The sequence below is a fragment of the Ischnura elegans genome (assembly GCF_921293095.1).
Source record: "Ischnura elegans chromosome 13 unlocalized genomic scaffold, ioIscEleg1.1 SUPER_13_unloc_4, whole genome shotgun sequence".
NCBI classification, from domain to species: Eukaryota; Metazoa; Arthropoda; class Insecta; order Odonata; family Coenagrionidae; genus Ischnura; species Ischnura elegans.
The window spans coordinates 6,644,123-6,663,696 of NW_025791660.1; the positions used below are offsets into that span (position 1 = coordinate 6,644,123).

Genomic DNA, 19,574 nt, shown 5'->3' on the forward strand with positions numbered 1-19,574 from the left:
TTGTTTTCGCCATGTTTACATCTGCATTTGCCTATATTTCATGGCTAATTTTACACATTAGTTACTATCACGGAGGTAAAATTACCTTAGAATTTCCTATTTGGGTGTCTTATTAATGCTACTTAACATTTGGATGGCTGTTTCTTATTTATCCTTAGATGATCAAGGTGCCGATATATTGGCCTGAAATTTAATTCCACTTAAAAATGTAGGTTCAAAGATTCTCGCGGCGTTGATCAGACGATCTCTGCATTCTCTTCGGGTTTCCACCACGTCCGTTGGATTTTGGCGACAGAAGTTTTGCTGACTACAATGTCAGCGAAAATCATCACGTAAAAATTTTGTTTACAATATTTTGAGTTAATTTCACATTAACGCTGGAGATAATAAGAATTTTTTCACTTCTGATGAATGGTACTTCTTCTATTATATTAACTGTTCTCCATTGTAACGGTGTCGGTCCATTTAACTTATGTAATACCGCCCATCCTCAATACCTTCCCCCTCTCCCTCTTCCTCAACCCAAGGTTGGCAGTTAGAATTAAATTTGAAAAAAATGCGTCGTAATGAATTTCTGGATAAGATAGAAGGATAACTCCCTAAAACGTAGCCATATAATTTTGGGTACCCAATTAGAGACCGTTGATTCCGTGAGATATCTCGGAGTTAGACTCAATAATGATCTATCGTGAAATAAACATATTCGAGAAATAACCGGTCAAGCTAATCGTAAAATGGGTTTTGTGAAAAGCATATTAGGAAAGTGCAACGACAAAGTGAGAGAAGTAAGCTACTTTTCCCTCGTTAGACCACATTTGGAATACGCTACCAGTGTTTGCGACCCTCACGAAAAAGGCTTAAAAACAGAGTTAGAACGCGTGCAAAGATGAGCTGCCAGGTACGTGAAAGGTCGTTACGATAGTCTTGTTAGTGTAACTGTCCTCTTAGATAAACTCGGATGGGAATCTCTGTCGGACCGTAGAATGAAAAATAATAATAATAATAATAATAAACTTTATTGGCTCTAGGAATCCTTTCCTTTGGAGCCTAAATTAATACATAATCATAAACACTCAGGCTGAGAAGGTTAACATAAAAAAAAGAAGATATCATGAAACACTCAACCAACCAACTCAAACAACCACCTGTATACAGATTTCCAAAGTCATAAAACAAAATGAAAAACCATACAAAAAACATACAAACCCAAAAATTGCAAGTTGCAGACGCTTATATAATTTAGGTATCATAAAAATAAAAAGAAAACAAAGACTTTTTGAAATTATTAAATGTTGAGATATTTTTTAACTCTAGAGGGATCGAATTCCATACATGACATGAATTAATATAAAATGAATTTTGGTACATGGTTGTTTTATGAATAGGTACAATTAATTTATTTTTATTTCTTGTAAATCTTGTTTTTTTCATAAAGTTATCTATGTAAGGCTGGAAAATGTAACAGGGAGTTTCAGTTTTTAAAAGTTTATACATAAATAGACCCATTTGAAATTTTCTTCTTTTTTCAATTTTTAAAATTTTTAATTCCTTATAATATGGAGTGACATGCTCATAATATCCAATGTTACACACATAACGCAAGATACAATTTTGTATTTTCTGTAATTTAGATATCTGACATATATTAATGTTCGACATCACCAAAGAACAGTAATCAATATGAGGAATCAACAAAGCATTCGCTAGTTTGAGTCTCAATGGTATTGGCATTAGGTCACGGAAGCATTTTAATTGGTGCAAAGATTTAATTACCTTATTAGAAATGCATGCTATGTGTTCGTCCCAAGTTAGTGTTTTATTTAGAATAACGCCTAAATTTTTAACCTTTTCAGAATAATCTATTTCTACGTCATTAACTTGAATTTTAGGCAGTGAGCCGATGTTTATGGAAGACAAGACCTTGGCACTGCCTATTATAATGCTCTTTGTTTTCTGTGAGTTTAGTTTCAGACAATTTTTAGACGCCCATTGACATATAATTGAGATATCTTCGTTAACTTGTGCAATGGCGCTAGAGATCGCATTGCGATCGCAGTCAATATAGATCTGCAAGTCATCAGCATATAGATGGTACTTACAATGTCGTATCTTATTTGGGAGGTCCTGAATGTAAATGACAAAGAGCAATGGCCCCCTTATTGACCCTTGGGGGACCCCATGTTCAACAGGGAGTAAGTCAGAATGTACATTGTTTTTCCGATCATTCACCGCCTGGAAACGTTGACTCAAGTAAGAACGGAACCATTGTAAAACAGAAGTAGATATTTTCAAATTAGATAGTCTTTTTAAAAGTATATATAGAGTATATATACTTTAGTTTAGTCTATTTATACTTTATAAAGTATATAAAGTATAAATAGACTAAACCTTTTAGATAAATTCAAGAGCAGTGTCTTTTCTGACGAAGTTAACCATATCTTGCGGACGCAAACGTACTACGGAAGATCAGATTATATTAATAAAATAAGAGAGATAGATTGTAGAAGAGACAGATTGAGAATATAATTTTTTCCACGATCACTAAGAGATTATAACGGTAGCAATAGAACTCAGAAATAGATTGCATGACTTGTAGTGTAGCCTACTTACCTATGTAAAACTTAATGCATATTTATTAATTTTATTTTTATTTCTAATAGCATATGGTAGTATAACTTCTTAGTAAGAGTGACGTTTTTTGTACTGTGTGGTGTGCATGTGGGAGTCCAAATGCATTCTGCATGCTGGTGATTGATCACCCCCTGCCAAACACCCTAGAGGTGGCTCGCAAGGTATTATGTAGATAGAAGGTTTCGGAACCATGGAATGAGAAAGTGTGGGTGAGAGAGTGTGAATGGGTTACAATAGTGAAATAGCCTCAGCCTGTGTACGATTCTGCATATCTAACCGTGCTGCTGCAGCACTTGTATATGCGCTCCTAGTAGAAATCAGATTGGTTACTCAAGTACACGATTTACTTGTCAATAACAAGAAAAAATCATAAGGGAAAGAGAAATATTGTGCATTTCTGTGCAGAGGAATGTGGGAGGTGTTTAACTGCAAGCGGTTAACTTTGACGGGAGGAAACTCTTATTTCATTTAACTTATTTCAAACTCTTATTTCAGTCAAAGCGAAAAAAAATTGTTCAGGAGCATGTAACTCTCGCTCAAGAGCACGGTTCAAGATACTGAACGCAAGTCACATGCTCGATGTGTCAGCAAAGCTATTGACCTCTAAGATTTTATCTTGAACTTTCTAGCGGAGGAAATGATCAATATCGATGGACTACAAGCAATTGGGTGCGACAGAACTGCGGTTAACACCGGAAGGCATCCCGGAATAATCAGGAGAATGGAAAATGAATGGCCATAAGGATACATTTGCATTGGTTTGTTCTAGGGATGTGGGAGTACTAAAAAATTCGAGACGAGTCGAGCAGCTGGTACTCCACTCGAGTGTTTTGAGTAGTGTTACGAATGTCGAGTCGAGTAGTTTCGGTTACAGAGCTGTCGAGGCCATTGAGTTCAGAAATCTGCCGACAGAAGGTGCAATCATGAAACTAATGTAATAATATCGTTGTTAAAGTCAATTAATGCCTTGACTCAGAAGTTTCAGCTTGCTGTATACGTAGTAGCCAGTACGTTGGCGCCGAAAACCAGTCAGCCGCTGCGGCTTACCGTCTTCCGACCTGGCGGCGTATTCGGAATAATCGGAGTGAACCTCTGCATCGCTCACTCTCGCTTTTCTGTGCGATACTTTTATACCCTATCCGACTTTCACAACTCAAGCGTTGGTAGAATCCTTAAAAATAGTTAAGATTTCTGGGAATAAACATGCTACTTTTCGGCTTTTGCGGATTATGCGGGTTTTTCCCTGTTTGACGTCACAGATATTGCCGTTATTTTGCCTTTTTGAATATTATTTAAGTCCGATGTTGATTTTCGTTTATTCCTTTGGTGGATTTTATTTCCTTCTTGAACTAACGAAACAAGAGTTGCTATGGTTGATTAAACAAAGTGAAAATTTTAGAAAAAAATGTGTGGTTCTAAATTTAAAGGTAATTACTTTAGTTCGTAGGCATTGCCCAATTAGATTCCATGAGGATTCAAGATCCTAATAAAATCGTTGACATAATTTTAAATAAAAATTCCTGTAAGTCTAAAATATAGCCATTTTGTCAAGAAAGTACTTGTCCAGCCACACGAGGTGCGAAAGACGATTTTCTGCATTCATTACTACTGTAACATGGAGACATCAAAACCTGCTACCTTATCGTGTGAAACAATTGACTTTACTGCATGAGAATTCAAAAGGATCAAATATTGCATGTGGTTTTCAATATAACTCAGACCCCATTGCAAGAAAGGCCCGAAGAATATTATGAACATGATACTTCTAATGAAATATATGGATAGTGACATCAAATTACGCCTCTATAATTCAAGGAATCATGTTTTGCTCAACCAGAGAATGTTCTGCTTGTAATGTTAGCCAATAAACGCAGACAAATTCGTGAAATTGCCATAACAATTATATTGAAATCGAGGGAAACTCAGCGGGAGGAATCGAGGAAATTCAAAATTCCAGAGCTAAACTTCGATGCACAAAATTATATTGACTTGGTTGACTAGGAAGCAATTGAGGTAACTCAACCACCATTTGCAGCTGGGATGGCAAACAAAGACTTGGAAGACGTTGTTATGAAAAGAGCTGTATTAGAAAAATTTACTATTCCCTGCCACACGGGAACAGCTAAAAGGATGGTACTAATAATCACGGTAGCATCAAAATCCGAGTGCAGTGCAGAACGCAGGCGTGGATCAGCATTATCGTGCGTCAGAGAGAGAGAGAGAGAGAGAGAAATTCAGCCAAAATCGAAAATAAATCACAATATAATTTTGCCAGAGTAATTTATGTGCTTACACAAACGTGTCCTTTGGAAGGGTTATTGGGGGGGGGGGCACGGGCGGAACTCGATGGTAGCCAATTCGTCGTGGTGAGCTCTGGGTAATTTCTTCACGAAACTAGCAGAGAGCTACTTAGTGACGTGCTTGACGTTCAGGTTTTGCTCTTTCTCAGCCTTTGCTGAATTTCTTTGTGAAAAGGGTTCCGCAGGTACGTTATTGGTATTGATGATCGATGTTGATTTAAATAATTAAGCTTATTATTACTTTTTGCGGGAATATTTAGAATCATTTGATGGATTATGTTCTAGAGTACAAACTAAAATCGAAAAATATTATTTAATCTTCATTTTAGTCCCCAAAATGGAATTATCTTAACTATACTTTCCGCAGGCAAAAATGCCTAGTGCTTTGCAAGTAGTCTATACCATAATTTTGTTGTTTATTCCGTTTAAGCCCTAGATTATATCAAATAAACTTCAAATTTTTTTTTGTAAATTATAAACATGTATCCAGTCTTTCATATTATTCATTATCCCATATTTGCATAAAACTAGTCTTAATTATCGTTTGATTCTGAAATCAGCCTGCTTTTTCGCAAAATTTTGAACGTTTGAGTTTGGGCGGGGGTGATTAATGTCATCCGATGAAAAACATTTTGTTTGCAAGATCATGATATTGTTTGGCAACTTTCCCGCACTGGGAAAATTTGATCAGGGAAGAAAAACTTTTCTCGGCCAACCCTAATGTTTACACGATACATATACGAGTTCATGTCTCTTTGCATAGGAGACGTTTTTGGAATGGACGGAACATGTAATAATGCTAAAATTTGTTTGCGATTCCTTCCCTTTTTTGTTTTCTTATGTGTCATTGCCAGCTCCGTTGAAATTTATTCCTAGCATATCACTCCTTTTGTATTTTTCTGGTCTTGGATTCATGGCTTTCATTTCGTCGACGCCAGAAGAGTGCCTTCCCTTTTGATCCGATTAGTCCTCTCACGCAGCTCTGCTCGCAGTCTTTCTTCTCGTCCGTTGGACAAAAACGGAATGTCTCGTTTTTCATTTTCCTTCCATGTGGGGACGAATTTTAAGATATATGGGAGCATACTTTAATTTTGAAAGCGGAAATTTTATTTTTTGTCCATTTGTCTGTTTAAGCAATTCAAAAATGTTTCCGCTTCAACATTATATTCTTTGAGCTATTTCGTGGGTGTTTTGGAGGGGATGACTGATCTCTGGCACGCAAGAGATATTCTACGTTCCCAGATGAAGATGTCTAATCCTGGGTAAGAGATCTTTTAAGAAAATGCGAGCACAGGGTGGTATTACACAATGCAGTCTCGAACGAGGTTAGAGTAAATTATGGCGACCCTCAGAGTAGTGCCATAGGCCCAACCCTGTCCTATCTTTTTATCAATGACAGAGGTGAAATAGTACGAAGTGAACTGACTATTATTTACTGATGACGCTACAGTTCAGAGGGAAATCCCTGCCAGTAAAGATAGGGATGAACTAACGACCAACCTTGCTGCTATCTTAGCGTGGTGCAATGCGTGGCAGTTAGGATTAAATATGAATGAATGAATAGTAATGCATTTTTAGAAAAGCAATAACTCCCTACAACATAGCTATGTCAATCAGGGTTCCCAATTAGAGACTTTAGATTCCTTTAAATATCTCAAGTTAGACTCAATTACGATTTATCGTGGAATACTTATTCGGAAAGTAACAGGTCAAGCTAATCGTAAATTTGGTATTGTTAAAAGAGTGTTAGGAAAGTGCGACGACAAACAGATAAATTAGCTTCTTCTCCGTGTTAATGAATCTTGTAACCACGGCTTTACAGATAAGCCAGAGCCCAGTCCGAACCGCAGCACAAAAGAGTGGATTCTAGTTTAAATGAATATGTTAAAATATAGTTATAACTCTTAGGTTGCAGTGTGATCGATAGATGATGCTGCAAAGACAGGCTTCTTACGATATTTTTTGTAGTTATGTATGTAATTAAGCAGTCAATAAAAGGGAACCTATAATACAGTACCCAAATGAGACTGACCAAAATGTTTCCTTAATAAATTAATGCCGTGAAAAGGGTTTTCACTACAATAAATCCATCGACGATCCACCGAGTTGAGCAATGATGCTTTATTCAGACTATGGTGTGGTACCACCGTGAATTAGCCCGAGCAATTAGCAACTAGTGACACGATTCGTCGAGTCAACAGCATTCTTTTACCGAGAACTGGAAGAAATCCTTTTCAAGAAGAAGCCTCAAGGATTTGAAGCGGAATTAGCAAATTTTGTCAGATAAAGAGAACTATTAATGGAACTTAGCAAGCACCTAGTTGCTGGAATAAACTACTTGGACCCTTCCTTCCTGACAATATGGGTCCTACACCAATGATGCAGTTCCATGTTTGTAAATTCTGGATAGAAACGGAAGGCAGCTCATACTTGCCATTAACATATGTGATGGCTCTATTGCAGCCACCGATCTATGAGAAATAAAGATTTCATTGAGGAGTTGAAGAAGGAGTTAAAAACTCACGCAAAGCAAGCAAGCTATTTTGTGGGCCTTTAAGTACTGCGAGAAGAGAGGTTCAAGTCAGAGAACTGGCGAAAATAGAACGCTTTAATGTTCGGAATGTAGACTGGTTTAAACTCCAATGTTCAAAGGTGCAGAAATTTCCACACTAAGGAAAGATGACGAGGCACCAAGGTTTTCCAACAGAAAGGCCGTTAGAGCATTGATTTATGTGATGCTTGGCACAAGGCCATACGTGGCTTATATGGTTGGATTCCTTTAGAGGACACTCAAAAAGGCAAGTGACGGAGAATATGGTACGAGTCAGGAGAGTTTTCAGACACAAAGAAGGGACGATGTCTCCATGTTTCTGGGTTTCATCGAGTGGATTTTCTTTGTGACGACAGTTTATTCGGTATTCCAACCGGCGTCTTCGGGTCATCGACCTGAAGGCGCCGGTTGGAATAGCGGTCGATGACGCCGGTTGGAATACCGGAGAAACTGTCGTCACAAAGAAAATTCACGCGGTGAAACCCAGGAACATGGAGACATCATCCAGATAACGCCGCGGAAAACTACGCATCAACTACAAAGAAGGGACATTGGAACTGGGGATAGTCTATTAAAGCAATGTTGTTCAGGGTTTTCTGGATGTCTACAGCAATGCGTATTTTGGAGGATGCACTTTGACGGCTCGTCTATCCTTGGAGTTCATCATTAGGTATGCAGGAAGAGTGATTTCATGAATGAGCCAACTAAGAGTTGTCGTAGCAGCTTACACAACTGAAGCAGAAATCATTGCAGCAAATGAAGGGACCAAACAGGCATTTTGGTTTGTCAGACTTATCATAGAAAATATACTACTTAAAAGTGTTCCAGTCAATCAAGTTGACATTTCAGCAGCGGTGAGACTAGAACAATTCAGAGTTTCATCGCACGAAAAGAAAGAAAATGATAGAAGGCAAGCTTGATGCTCAAAATATCTCCACAAAACATCAAATGGCTGATATCATGACGAGGCCGCTACCGAAGAAACACCTGAATGTCTTATCCGTGAAAGCAGAACTAATGAAAAATAGAAAATCGATAGAGAAATTACAGGTGGGCTAACGTTATGCAAGACCGTAAGTTTATTCATTGTCGTGTTTCTTGCTAAATGTAAATCATGTTGTTAAATTTAACTTATAATAATACGGAAACATTTTGTAGTTATAACGTTAACATCAAGTCGTATTTCCTAGATTGTAGTTCCATCGCTGCGACGCCACATTTTGCATGAATTTTTGTAGTTTTGAGTGTAACTGACGAGAAGACATCGCAGGAGTGTTTTATTGGGATCTGGATGCCAATACCATTTTCTGAGACTGTATAGGTAAGGTAGAAAAAGTGTCGCGGCTTTCTTTCACATAGGCTTCGAGGGATATTTGTCTGTAAATATTTCTACACCATGATTTTCTTCCAATATTTCCATGGTGGTGTCGCGGTTTATGGCACAGGTGCAATGACTAAAGACTAGTGCGATTTCGAGTTCGAGTCCCGGTGAAGGCTAATTTTTTTCTCTTACACAGGAAAATCACTGTTACAACTCATGCTAATTCGTTTAATTAGTTTCTTCGCGAATTTTTTATTTTCATATTACTTTATGGATTTCAAATGGAACTCTGGCATGTTACTTACCATGCGAATTTGAGGACGCATACAATTACTTACACGAGAATTTCCAGGAAGTGTGCTCATCTTCGCTGAAGTAGTATAATTTTTATTTTGCAATTTGTATCACGTGCGACATTTGTGAAACATTCGTTGCACCAATTTTCTACCCTTCCCTCCAATCCACTAACAGTGAAAAAATTGTGTCATCCACATAAGGTTTTAGAACCACTTGGAAGAAAACTCCATAAAATTCAGCTGTGAGTTTTCAAGATTAAGAGAACACCACATTCATATTTTGATAATCTTCCTCCATCGTTCTCACAGTGTCCTTCACACGAAGACCAAATTTATTAGCTGTCTCTCTCATACACAAAAACACGCTTGGAGTTTTTTCCGGGATGCAGTTATTGCATATTGCGCCGTGTAGGAGTGTGTGAGTTTTCTTATACTCCCAACTACAGTATGCACAGAATTTTGCCCCTATGAGGTTAGCGTTCTCGTCATATTTACTCTATATGAGCACCTAGTTCGATCAGTGATGATTAAATCGCTATTAAATTTCGTCATTTTATATATAGTTTGCATTTAAAAGTCCCCGCAGATTTTAATATATTCTTTAGTGAGTAATGCAATTTTTTAAATTTAAAGTAGTTTTTATTACCAAAATTCGAAATTTGTTTTTTAAAGAGATAACCTACGTAGAGCTCGTTATGAAAAAAGAGTCGGAAAAATATGCTGATTGTCCTCCGATAGTGCCCACTCCTTCGAAGTCCTCCTCGGCACTGATTCACACCTCTGCCTCGCATCAATTAACCGAACATAACCTATTCATTAATCATTCCCAGTTCTTTGAGGCGTATGCCTCCACTTTCAATATCTTACTTCCACTTGTGAAACACGCGTCTTTTTTTGTTTCAAAGTGTTCTTTTCATAACATCATTTCCACTGGGCTTTCCAACCAATACATATTTTCCACTTCCGTCCCATAATGTGTTGATCCTTACTGCAGAATATCCTTTCATTCACCATATCCCCCATATAATCTGCCTATTACCTTCCTCTAAAGATTAGTGAAATTGGATATTGCAATAATTATACTGAGTGTTATTCTGACTCTACGCGTTTCGTTGTTGCGAACCTCATCATCGAGTGTAAAAAGTCTTAATAGTTCTTCCTCATATATTTCTTGGTGCTTGAAAGGAGATGGTAAGGTGGAGGATTGGGTTTGGGTGTTAAAAAGTGGGGATATTGGAGGTTGTGGGATAAACAGTCGTTTTTTCGGCTCTCGGAAGAGGAGCAGGTCAGGGGGGGAGAGAAAGTTTCCAGGGTGGGTGAGGGTACCAAGCAAGCCTTCACAGTCTTCCTACGCAGTACCCTCACCCACCTTGACACCTTCTTCTTCACCCCCTTCCCTGCTAATCTACCGAGACTCTAAAAAACGACTCTATCTTCCACAACCTTCATATCCCAAATTTTGACACCCAAACCCCACCTGGTTCCTGCTGCCACAACTGAGGTGACCTTGGGGTGAGGCTCTGAGCGCTGATACGGCGCCAATCTGGCCTTTTTCAAATGAGGATAAAATTGACGATTGCCATTCGTCTAAACCGGTATTTCTACAACCAGATAATTTTTATATTATGAATACACTAATGATGGGTTACGAATCGCAATCAATGCCTTTCGTTTTCTTTGATGATGGAAATTACCCTATTGTGAAAAAAGCGGACGCAAGGGTTCGTTTATGCGTAAACGCCCGGAAGTTAAACGGTCTAACTGATGCGGAATGCTACAAACCTCCTTGAATAGATAAATAACTAAGAAAATTCTGAGGAAAAAATGTTTTTTCTGCCACAGAAATCACTGCGGCATATTTGAAAATGAGACTTAATCCTTTTGATCAGAAATACGCCGCATTTTTATACGAATTATATCTTATGTGTTTCAGCGAGTGGCTTATGGGCTTAACAATAGCGGGGAAGCGATGGTGAGGTGTTTTGATGCTATCTTAGGTCCCGATATTACTGATTTTGTCACTATTTATGTGGATGTGTTAGTATCGACAGATACTTCTGATTCCCACTGAGAACATTCGGAACTATTATCAAGAAGTTTCGAAGCTAGTAATGTTACATTAAATTTATCAAAAACTGGTTTCTGCCGTTTGCCGGTTCCTTTCGTAGGACAGATTATTACTCCTGAAGGTGTTGTAGCGGACGAAGAATATATAAGTGCGGTGCAGCACGCACCTCCGCAAAAATTTTGAAGCATTCACGTAGCTTTCTTGGTCAATGCCACTATTATGCACGCTTTTGTGAAGGCTATGCGCATTTAATCATTTCTTTTCTTCCCCTATTGAAAAAAGGGAGAAAGGTGGAAATGGATGCACCCTAAGTTTGAAAACATAGGCCAAGTAATGACCATTGATGGATTACGGTGAACGGGTTGAGGCAATTGTTCGAACGTCAGAGGCAGGGAGAGCCAATGATGGGGAAGGGTCGGGTTTTGCGAGGGGAGGCGGGGGATTTGAAGCGGGGGTGCGGAAAGACTTTTGCCCCGTTTACACAACGATCGTCGCGACGTTGATCCTTACGATCGTAACCTCAAAACGTCGTGTAAACGCGCAGAGTTACCATCGTAGGCTTTAGTACCTAACACTGCCGAACTTACGATGGTTAGCGCTAGTGTGCTAAGAAAAAAGAGTTAGGAAATGAAGATCGATGCATATACGATTCTTTCGCGCCGTTGCAATCTTGATACAATAACTGATATTTCATAAATAACTCTAATATATCAAAGATATATGGCAACGATTGAAGACATCATTCAGCAGGTAATGGAAGGACGTTAGGGGAAAGTTTTTTTTCTGATGTTCTATTTACCAAATGATATCGGATATTCTGTACTATACCAGTTTTATGCATTTCTTTATTTACAGGTTAACCCATAACCATGTATCCTTACATTATACTTCACAGATGATGGAAAATAACAAACATGCACAAAACTTTAACCAATTAAATCATTGTATACAGGATTTCACAATAAAATTCGCCAGAAATAACCATAACATTTAGATGAGGACATGGAGATATCAATACTTGTGCCGAATCAAGCCGAAATCTAAGCCTTTTCTAGTTAAATTATAACAGCAATATGTACTGTCTTTAATGCGTGAATATTCTTGAATGTTTTGACATATTCTCTCGAAGAATCTAGTTTCTTAAAGACTTCACGGACTGTTGTGACTAGTTTTATCTCATCATAGCTGGGAGTTGAAGACATAATTTGCTCTATGGTAATTAAAAACAAGCAGGTGAGGATTTATATAGCTATGACGGGATCCATTAAAAGTTACTAATAAAGGAGATAGGAACAATCTAAATATTAATTGATAATTTTGTAGAGGAATATGCCATTGCTGGAGGATCCTTGGTCGTGCAAGAGTTTTCAAATTAACTAGGGAAAGAATATATGAAGTGTTGTAATCAGACAAAGAGATTAATAAATCGCAATTATTTAATTTGAAAAATTTTTTTGGACACGTTCAATCCGGATTGAGTCGATATTATAATAAAGTGACCAGTTAGCAAAATATTCCAATTTGGAACGTAGCAAGGAGACATATCTACTGTCTTTACCGCATGAATATTGCTAAACTTTGGACAGATTCCCATAAAGAAACCTACATTCTTTAACTTTTTACCGACAGTTCGGTCTAGCTTCAGTTTTAGCACATGAAAGTATTAATATTCTTTTGCTTCTTAATTTCCAGGATTTCAATTTTCTCACGCAGTGTCGTCGTCAGTTGTTATCTGACACAATTCCACAACGAGGGTAGCACTTAGTTACGATGGTAACTTTTAGACGTGTAAACGTGCAGTAGTCGCGATCAACGTCGGTACGATCGTGGTGTAAACGGGGCATTTGGGATGTGTAGGGGTATGTGGAGGGGGAAGGAAAGTTATTGAGTGGGTGGAATAGAGCCGGGAGGGAGCTGCGACTCACTGAATAAGACTCTCGCCTCACAGCTCAATCTACTGAGTCGCACATTTGAACTGACTCACTCACACAGTGCCCATAACTAAAATATATTGATAACGTGAAGACACAGGAGAGAAATAATTTGAGTAGTTGTGCAGAGTTTATTTGGAAATATGCATGCGAAATTTCAACCTTCTGCCTCAAAAAAATGTTTTTGAGGTTTAAGCCAGATTTTTTCGATTCTAGCCCACTGTGCAGCGGTATGTTTTATGTATTCGAGTTACTTTTCAAAATTTGTTTAGCTCATCGGTACTTTGAGTAGTCGGTGAGTAAGGGCATAGAAAGCTGCGTGTTTGTGGCTGCTTTGGCCGAAGGAGGTGTTGTGGATATATGGTGAGGATATAAATGGTATTTGCTTTAGGGAATTTGGTTTTCTTTGTTTCGGAAAACTCCAATGTCTATAAAGGAAGAGAGAGATTATTTTCAATCTTACACGTAAAGTTAATGGATGGGTACTGGTCGTTGAGCTGTGCAAGGAACAACTCGATAGGGCAAGCTTCAGAGTCATAAAAAGCAAATATATCAGAAAGTACCTATGCCATACCCGTGGGAAGTAGGAAAATATTTCCTGGAAGTGTTTTTCAAAGAAGGACATGAACACGTTAGCCAGGAAGGGGATATGAATCACCCAATGTGGAACCGAAGTCTTGTTTGTAACAGTTATGGTTATAAATGAAATAGTTTTCACTTATAACGAGGTTGGTTAGACTGATATATTCGTTAACTATGTCATCTGTGAGATATTAAGATCTTAACCATAGTTTTAGGAATTTCAAGGTATCTGGAATGGGAACACCCGGAAAGAGAGATTCTACACAAAGAAAACTAGTATATCGGATCTTTTTAAGGTCGTGTTTTGACATGAAATCGTATGTGCTTTTTAAGTTGGAATTACTGTGAAGTTGAAGTCGTGTAAACTCCGAAGAAAGCCATTTTGATGGATAGTGTGTTTGAGAGTAACTGGCTTTAACAATAGGTCTCATGGGACAATTTTTTTGCTATTTCGGAAAGACCCTATAGTCGCGGAAGGCGGAGATAGGAGACGTAAAGTTTGAACTTTGCTCGTTTCAGGCGGACAATGTAGCCTTAGCGGCCTGGATAAAGCGGGACTTTTTGGAAGTTTAGTGGAAGGACCGCATTCCAGTAGGGATGTTATTTTCTGCTGATATGCGTTTTTGTCTGGAATTACACAGCTATTGCCTTCATCAGGTTTTAGGTTAAGCATTCTTTGGATTTCAGCTATTTATTTCGTGGTAGATGCTTATTTGGGTGTGACATCACGTGTTTGGGTTTTGAATCATTAGCTTTGAATATTTTTTGGCAGCCTTTTTGGATGCCATTCTTTGTCTCCATGTCAAGAAATTGGATTGATGATTCAATGTTGGCCATTAAGTCCTCAAGGAAGCTTTTTTTTGGGAACGACACCAAAGTTAAGACCGAGAAGAGCAATTGCTCTTTGTCAGAGAAATTAGTGTTGGAGAGGTTTTGCACGGACGGAAATGATGTGCAAACACCCACTGCTACTGGCTGGAAACGGTGAATGAGTCGCAATTTGCACAGAGTATTTTTCAATGCCACTTTACATAAGTCTTCTACTATGGGCCATATGGAACAATCCGATGGACCTTGCGGATGTATAACCTGCATATAACAAACCTTTTCTTTAGCTCTGCATGATATGTCAATTGTATTTTCGGTTGAAACTGGAAAAGCAGCCATATTATGTTGTTAAGATTAACTTGTGGAAAAGAATGATAAAAGTTGAACATGGTCACTCATAGACATTTCAATCTCGCTTTTTCAAATGCTGCTGAGACATTATTTTCCCATGAAGTACATTTTTGACATTTATCACTTTATTTAAGTAAGTAAATTCTTGCCTGCTATGAAATTTTCAATTACCACATGCTAATTAGTTCAATTCAGAGTCCTCTAGATTGCTCTTTCAACACTACTCTCTCATCATGTCGAGTCGTCGCATAGGCTTCCACTATGGCAACCACGACGTCCGCCATTTTCAGTGTAAATACTCCGTTTTCCCATAAGGAGATGTGGTAAAATTTCTTCGTTTTTTTGGTAAGCGAAGAATGTTGGTAATTTTCGGATAGGTGATATTGATTTTCGAAACCTTCAGTAACATAAGTACAAATTTTCTAGGCATGACAACAATGGAAACGGCGAAAATAAAGGTAAAACCAGGGCAAAGGCTAAACGTAGTACGACGTGATCGAACCCTTATTTTAATGGGTTGACACCCAATTGCGCTAAATAATCACTGAAAATACTATTAACGGAAACTCTTACCCTCAATGAAAAGGCTCTTTGCAAAATATGTACTGACACAAGCAATTCCGCCGCGAGTTTAATGACTGAAATCTGATAGTAGGACAGCGGGTAGATGGGCGTAACCAGCTGGGGACGGCCTTTCAGCGGCGTAATGCGGTGGGATAGGACCCCCCTGTCCCCCGGACAATATGAAAACACAGTTACTTTGATTAATTTAAAAAACAAAATATTGAGAAATGACGATTTTACAAAACATTTATTTGACAAATAGTTTTTTCGATCATTAACCCGAACGAAATTCCTGGCTACGCCCCCCCCCCTTTGAAGCGAAAATAAATTAAGCTCGTAACGAAAATTTTAAAGAAATTATTAAAAAAATTATATTTGCATAAGACATGTAACAAATTTAAGTCATTCTCTTCATTGTATAGAACAATGAAACGCTGTCATAATTTACTTACAATTTTGGCTTCTTCATTCTTTGCAAAAATGTTACTACTTGAAAGACCACGACATGTCCTCCTTGCTTTGATCCTGGGTACCAATGGAGCAGCGAGGGGGGTTATGGGGGATAAATTCCTCCCCCAGAGATCAGAGAAATTTTTAATTTTAATCCATTTTACTTAATTGGATTAATATTACTAATAGAATAGTGTAAGTACTAATAAAATATCCCTCAGAAAGCCATAAAACTCACCATTTATCTTAAAATTCGCCAATTTACTAATCTCGCACCGACCGCTTATCCTGGAGGGTATTCCGTTCCCCCACACACCCTGGTATTAGTTGCACCTGAACCTACCCCCCCAGTCTTAAGTAGTACCTGGGCCCCTGCAGGGTACTCACATGGATGGATGTGCTCAATACCAAATGCCAATGATAGAAACAGACAGAGGGCATATCTGTTCCAATGATAGTAGTATCCAGCGGTCTGGGGTCCTGATGGGGGGAATTCGGAGGTCTTCCTTGGAAAATTTTAGGGAACTGCATGCCCGAAAATGGATTTTGACAATTTCCTCGCTCTTAAATAGTAGATAAAGTTAATAAAAAAATACTATGAAAATTGAGAAAATTAATAATTTATTATGGAACTGATATCTCTTTAATGAATTTGTCCCAGAAACAGCACTGAAATCTAAAAAAAGAAACTAAATACAATCTTTCCAAATAACCATTCCAAATAAGCACTTGCAGTTTTTTTTACCTTCTGGACACCTAACTCACTTCATTTAATTTACAATGAGTATGCAGTAAAGAAAGCAACCAATGAACACAAAACTTTTTATAATTACAAAAAATATTGGTTCAAGTAACCTAAGTAATGAATATCTTTTTTTAATTACACTTTTAATATCCCCTCAAGATGGAGCAGGGCCCCCCTAAGCTTGGGTGACTCAGAGATTGCCAACCTGGCCAGTCCGCCCTTGTACCCAAATAGCAATGCAAGCCGGAATCAGGCTTGCAGCAACGTAGAAAAAACAAACTTGAATCACGGTTTAACAACTTGCTTATTATCATCCCTATGCAAGCCCTTCCACTGTTTACTGCATCACTAATTGAAAAAAAATTTAATAACTACAAGCCTAGGTGAACCACTGGGGTCTTTTCCTGGGAAATAAGTCCTTGGAATAGAGAACACATAGCAAAAGAAAACAATTCTAAAATGAACATCCATACAATTCCTTGAAAAGTAAAAGTAGAACAAAATCTAACAGGGGATCATGTCAGACCATTCTCAAAAAACCTAGTACGTACACTAAGACGCACTCTTGCAATTAAATCAACATAAAAAATTTGTGGGATACAATGAATGAACGCCTAATAACACAACATAGCTCCGTGAACAGTTAATTGTGATTAATAGCAGCAGTAGGTAATACTTAACTAGACATATAAAATTAACTTCTACAATCTGAGTTGACACAAGGGTACTAACTTTCAAATTCCAAGCAGACGCATTTGGTAAAAAATTTATTTATGACTGAAATAGAGATCATTTCTCCCATAATATCCCAATCCCAGATAATATATTCGTGATTATAAGCAATTCCCATCTCTGCTTAAGGTGAAATGAAGTGAAACATAAGATAAATAAAGAAGAACCAAAGTGCTCATATTAAGGCCAAAATGCCTAATATATACCGGGGCACTAATGTAGGAATAAAATTCAATCTATATATGACATGAACTATTTTGCTATTAACCCAAAAAAGATTACTGAAGTATTTTATGACCAGGACACAACTCCTGTAATAGCATGCCCATGCATTTTGTAACAAAACACTCAAAAGTATATGATAAGATATGGAAATAAGTCTTCCTTCTTAGTTAGCTTCAAGTCAGCTAGATTGATATGACTTTTGTCAACAGCAGGCTCCTCATTTAGTCCACTCTTGTCTCAATTCAATTCCGCGAAAGATTTACAACAGGACATCTCTGTTAGCCTAACTGAAATATGCCATGGAATAAAATACAATTTCCATACACTTAGGTATCAATATCCTTAAATTGGAGATTAATGTGAATGACATCCATATCTTAGTAGTCATTTTTTACATCCTCATCATATGCTTAGGATAATTAACATAATTATAGAATGATTTCCATACGTCTGCATAATAGTTACAAAAATTTAACATGCATGAATCACCTAAGTTTATTCATAAGTCCTTTGATGTGATCTCATGTGTTCTCTCTAAACAAGTGGACTAGTAGTAGTACTGTATGGGAATAAATGTGAAAAATGGCTCTTAATCTTGACAATATGTTAAGCAAAGGTAAATAATTTTTTTAAAGACCGAACCATGCACCTTTTAGAAGTGATGTAAGAATCTTTCTCTCACTTGAAAATTCATTAAAATCTTAGGTAAGAAGTGTTCTTGGAAATCATTCCTGCAAATGAAGGACTTCTAAGGATATTTAAACAAGAAAGCTCTGATACTAGGTGGTAAATTATAATAAACTTTGCTCTTTTAAGGCCAAAATAATGAAATATCTGATAAAACAGTTGATTTTATATCTCTATATAAGACAACTTAATGCAAACATGTTTCACTAGAATGTGCAAAGCCGTCAACAATCCACATTAACCACGACTCAACTGGTAGATAACCAAGTATTCATGGTATAAACATTATACATATTGGTAATGATAAAATGTGTATATGCCAAAGAGGGATATATGCAATAAGAACTGATTAGTCATCGTATCAACACACAACAAACAAAGAGGGAAAACCACTTAACCAGGCCAAATATACCTATGTCAGAGCATTAGAATAAAGGTGCTTCCATGCTATTGAATAGATTGAGAATTCCATATCAGCAACTCATCTTCAAATTTGATGTAAAGAACTCAAAAATGTAACCACTTATGTGAATTACCAGAGTAAAGCAATGTAACAGGTAGTTAAGAGGTAATCATATAAAAAATTACTCTTGTATAAAATACATCAAGGCCAGGTAAACACTGACAGAGGTGATGCTCTAATAACTAGCTATGTGGAGCAACATCAAACACTTGCTCATAAATAAATAATACAGATTACACCCCATGGAATCAGTTTTAACATAATAGAAGTTCAATTTGATTTAGACTGAGCGTTGAACTTGAATATAGAAAAAACAAACAACAAGTTAGAAAATTTATGAAAAAATACATTTTGCTACTCCAGATATATTCTCTCATTAAGCAAAATACATGGTTACACCACAATGCCAATGCAGAAGATGATTGCTGTGAATATAACGCTGCACATGCTTCTTCTGCTTAGGTTATTTGGACATGAAATGCAGTAATTGTATCTTATCATTGTAGAAGTCGTTCCATTATATAGCCACCAATTCCAAACATGATACAACAGGCAGCATTGAATCTGGAACAAAGGAATAATCTTGGTGACATCAACTGAGTGAACTTGAGTAACATATAAGAATAAAACAAATCACCACTGGTATTCACATAACATGCATTTCAATTTAATGCACAATATATGCACTGCAGAACACCTTGGTAAGAGGTCAATCCACTTAGAAAATAAAAAAAGCTAATCCATACAATATTATGGGCCAAATTCAGTAACAAAATATTCTTAAGCACTCCATTTAGGAGGATCTGAATTCAAGATATTGCCCACCCTGTTCCTCTAAATGATGCAACA

General features: G+C 37.4%; 1 protein-coding gene across 4 annotated transcripts in view; it reads left to right on the forward strand.

The window, feature by feature from the left end:
• Positions 1 to 19,574, forward strand: part of LOC124173180 — a 52,327-nt gene that overhangs the window by 23,936 nt on the left and 8,817 nt on the right. The gene's annotated exons all lie outside the window — the stretch shown is intronic.